This window comes from Hippocampus bargibanti, linkage group LG06, assembly GCF_051943395.1.
Source record: "Hippocampus bargibanti isolate YZ-2025 linkage group LG06, ASM5194339v1, whole genome shotgun sequence".
In the NCBI taxonomy this organism is placed as follows: Eukaryota; Metazoa; Chordata; class Actinopteri; order Syngnathiformes; family Syngnathidae; genus Hippocampus; species Hippocampus bargibanti.
Window position 1 is genome coordinate 31,318,391 of NC_142739.1, and position 4,652 is coordinate 31,323,042.

The window sequence follows — 4,652 nt, forward strand, 5'->3', positions numbered from 1 at the left end:
CATGCAAATTCTTGCGAGCTGCCTTCACATTTAGCCGCATTGACGCTCGTCAATCACTTTTGTTTTCACGGATGAGCGGGGGTCGCGGGGGGGTCGAAGGGGCCCGGTCAGGGGTCAAACATCTTTAATAATAATACATTTCATTTCTAAGCGCCTTTCAAACCTCTCAAGGTCACTTTACAGTCACAGAATAAATTTTCCTGTGGGTGAGCAGCGGCAGCCACTTGCGCCCACGGCCACATTTATTTCCGATTTCGAAATCTTCGTTTGCTTTATTGAATAAAGCAAACGTTTGATTTGAAAAAAAAAAATCGTCCTTTTTTTTTCTTGAAAAAGTTGTCGGCCACCCGACCGGGGCGGAGACGTTTTGGAAGTTGTACGCCTGACGTAAAGGTTTCACGCCCTGGGCGTCTGGGCAGATGTTATTTCAGACACTGGCGATACCTTAACCGTCAAACGGCGTCAACGTGGCGAGGGGGGGGGCGATAGGACCCCGAGGCTGCTGCTGCGGCGGCGGCGGTGAATCTCGAAAGGAGAAACCGCCTTTTATCTGAGCTCGGAGGCAACGCACAAAAGGCGGCGGCTGCGGCGGCTTTTCAAATTGTGATGATGGGAAGGTTGTCGCTCATTAAGAGGCGAAGTGCGACTTGCTGCACTTCATGCGAGTTCTTCTTCTTCTCCTTCTTGGAAAGCAGCTGCGTTTTCGGCCTGTTCGTCTGAACACAAAATGACAACGGCTTCCTGGTCTCCGCTGCGAGACCGAGAAAGGGACAGTGATACCTCGGCTTCACGACTTCATTGCTTCCCAGACAGAGTGTGGAAGGCCAAAAGTGTGTATCCCACACATTCATTTCCCATAGGAAACCATTCAAATGAGAAGAATCCGTTCCCACGTACCCCAAAAACATCCTTTTCTACTTTCTAATTTGCTAAGCCTTAAAGGACAACCGACGCCCCCCAGACAAGTTGTGTCCATCATTTGTAAAATGACTTCTACTGAGCGTTTTTTGGTGCGGGTGAGCAGCGGCAACCACACGCGCCAGCGTTCACTCAACCCGGAATAACTCAAATCGATAGAAAGTTAGCGAGCTAACTAATAGATAGCAAACAGAAACTAGATAGCTAGCTCGGTAGATAGCTAATAGATGGCAACACGAGCCAGCGTTTGGCCTAGCTAGCGCTCGACAAAGTGCGTGCCTTTACCGAGCCGACAAAGCCGCATGCAGTCGTCACCCGATTCCTCCATTTTCCCTCATTTGTTTGAGGGTTGGGAAGAAGGCCAAAGTTTTCCTCTGGCGAACGCGGGCGCTAATCTCACCCCTCCGCCTTCCGTCACAAGCGACGTGGTGAAAATGGCGCCGTCGTTTCACCGGGCATATGCTGTCGGCAGCCTTTTGGCCGCTGTGCGCTACCAAATGAAAACACCATCTGGTGCGCCGGTTAGCGGCTAGGCTACGCTAGCTCGGGGCCGGATGGGGCCCCGCTGCGCGGCGGGATTATTTCGATCCTCTCCATTAGCCCCCGGCGGCCGGGATTATTGGCTCATCATCATTACGAGCCGCTTAAGCGCTTTCGCTTAAGTCTCGTTAGCTTAAGCCATCGGAAACTTGGGCGTCGTTTGCAGTGGCTCCGATTCATTTCAGAGCGGAGAGGAGAAAAAAAAAACCAAAGCAACAAGGAGAGCCTGTGCGCTCCGAGCGACGCAAGGCCTGTTGCCGGCATCTTATTTTGCGGCGGACGTGATGACGGGAGACGCCGTCTTGAAAATCAATCTGTGGTGACTCAAGGTAATGAAGAGACACAAAAGGGGATTCGATTGGCCTCCGAGTACCCCCGCCAGACCGCCCGTTTGTTTGACGGAGCCACCGGGGCGACGAGTGATGGCTTTCGCTTCCTTCCTTAGAAGGCAGGAAGGAGGCCGCCACCGCCGCCGCCGCCACCGCCACCGCCACCGCCGCCTCTCCTCTTTCTCCACTTTGAGTGGACGAGTGAGTGCAGCGCTTGAAAGCCACCACCGCTGACAAAAAGTGCTGTACCTCGTGTGCAACTAGAAACAATTCAACGAGAAATGGAGAACAAAAAGACAGACATGAAAAAGCACAAAAGCAACCGAAGGAAAAATCACGTCCAAAACACAACAATACAAAGGACTTTTCTAAGATGGCCGCCGACGGCCACTCACTCGCATTTAGCCACTGTGTGTGTGTGTGTGCGTGTGCGTGTGCACGTGTGTGTATATATATCATAATAATACATTTGATTTCTAAGCACCTTTCAAAACTCTCAAGGACACTTTACAGTCACTATATGTATATGTGTGTGTATATGTTTATATGTATGTGTGTGTGTGCGCATATATATAAATCTAATAATATAATATAATATAATATGTGTGTATGTATGTACATGTGAGTGTCTATATGTGTGTGTGTGTGTGTGTGTGTGTGTGTGTGTGTGTGTGTGTGTGTGTGTGTGTGTGTGTGTGTGTGTGTGTGTGTGTGTGTGTGTGTGTGTGTGTGTGTGCATTGACGTGCAGCGTGAAGGCAGGTTGGCTCGCGGCATGAACACGCAAGCCCATCCGAGAGCTGCGCCGCATCACGGCCGTGCGTCACGGATCATAAAAAAAAAACCACGGGCGGACGGACGGACGGACGTTTGCCTGGGAAAAGAAATCAAGTCGGCGGCGAACAAGCGACACTGATGAAGCGCTTTACGGTACGACGGCCATCAAGCAAATCGACGGTGGGATAAAACGCGCGTGCGGCCGAGCGACAAGACGACCAGACGAGAAAGCCATGAAGGACTTTGATCAGCTGGGAAAAAGCGTCCGCCCAGCGTCATTTGCGCCTCTCGCCAAAGAACGCAAAGTTTGACCCGACGACCTCGCGGGCCTCCTGGAGCCATTTTGAGGGCGAGCGAAGAAACACCCGCAAATCCCCGATCGGCGTCCGCTTCCATCATCTGTCGATTGTTCCTGTAGACGTCCACGAGAAGGTTTCTTCAGCCGTCGTCTGGACTTCTTTCAAGATGGCGGACGTTCCGCTTCTTATCCAAGAGCTCTGGTATCTACTAAGCCTATGTGGCCTAAGAATTCTGTTGTAAGAATGATCCAAATTGAACCTCACCCCACCATGGCGATTTAGTGAAGGGTTTTGCCGTTTTATGAAGATAGCTTCTATTACGCCCCTTTCAAAGCATCTCTTTTCTTTGGCGAAGATTCTTTTTGGTCCTTCTCCGCACCGAAATTTGACATTGCGCAACCTTCTGCCTCTCACGCACGTCAACAACACGACTGACGCGACGATGACGGTCCGTCAAAAGCGAGCGTGTCATTTGGACACTTGATTTGGACCAGCACCTTCACATTCATCTTTTGGGCTTGTCAAAAAATGGTGTTTTGATGGTTTTTGTCACCCCAGTTATCAGGAAAAAAAGACTCACGCTTGAATGGTCTCTGGTGCATTTGTGTCACAGCGACAACGTGATGCGTACGCTGCGGGGGCTTTTTTTTTTCTTCTTCTTCTTTCGTTCTCAGACAATTGCCACCAGCTAAATAATAATAATAATAATAATAATAAATACATTTCATTCTGAGCGCCTTTCAAAGTTGTCAAGGACACTTTACAGTCACAGACAAGCATTGATACTATAATCAATCAAATACAATTAAAAATAGAATCCAATAAATAAAATAGAATTCTAAACGATGCGCAAAGTGGACTTTTTGAAGGACATTTTGCCCAAAGGCAAATGAAATCAGCCAATTCGTTGCCATCTTTCACCGTTGCACATTTGTGACCTCATCCTCAGCCCCAATTCACGATGCAACGGAATCACTCATTCGACAGAGAGTATTTTCCTGCACTATAAGGCGCACCTAAACGCCTTCAATCTTTGACCATAGGCCTTCAAATCCAATGCACCTTCTCTCCGAAGCGGAAACCCGTTAATGGTCTCACAATGGGGACATTTGCAGTCCACAGCAGCAATTTGAGGAGGGTCGAAAAACGAGATTTTCCAAGCATGCTAAAAATAACAATGTGGAAAATATGGACATTGATCGAAGGTGCTCCTTATCGTCCCATCCGTTTAATATATGGAAAGTTTGAAAATATGTATGCCATTGACTGCAGGTGCACCTGATAGATAAGATAGCGTGCAGAAAATACGCTGCTTGGGATTCTATTTTTGGGACTCTGAGTCGATTGTCGGGCGTTGAAAAACGTTTGGGCTCGGGACGGCGATGCGCATTGTGACGGCGGGGCACCAAAAGAGCCATTTTGACGCTCGGAACGTTCAAGAGCGTTCGAGGCTCGTCCGAAAATGGGCTCGACCGCAAAACGACGTCAATTGGCGCGTTGGAAACAACGACGCCGACGTTGACTTTGTCGCGCTCGCTCCGTCGACCGAAAAGATGACTCACGCTCGGCCACGTTTGGAGTTGAACACTAGCGAGTTTCGTTCCCCCGCGGGGTGGGGGGGGGGGGGGGGCTTACGTTCCTCCCCACCCACCCGCACATTGCGGCCACTTGTGAATTGACATCCCGCCGCTTCCGAGTGGACGTCCGGCCACGTATCGCGAGCGACTAATCGGACGCAAGAGCGAGCGAGCGAGCGAGCGAAGGCTAGCCTGAAGGAAAAGTTGTACTCAC

The 4,652-nt window shown here is 50.0% G+C and overlaps 1 protein-coding gene across 1 annotated transcript in view; it reads right to left on the reverse strand.

Annotated features, from left to right (window-relative positions):
* LOC148897286 (glutamate receptor ionotropic, kainate 3-like) overlaps nt 1-4,652 on the reverse strand; it is a 50,631-nt gene that overhangs the window by 45,182 nt on the left and 797 nt on the right. The gene's annotated exons all lie outside the window — the stretch shown is intronic.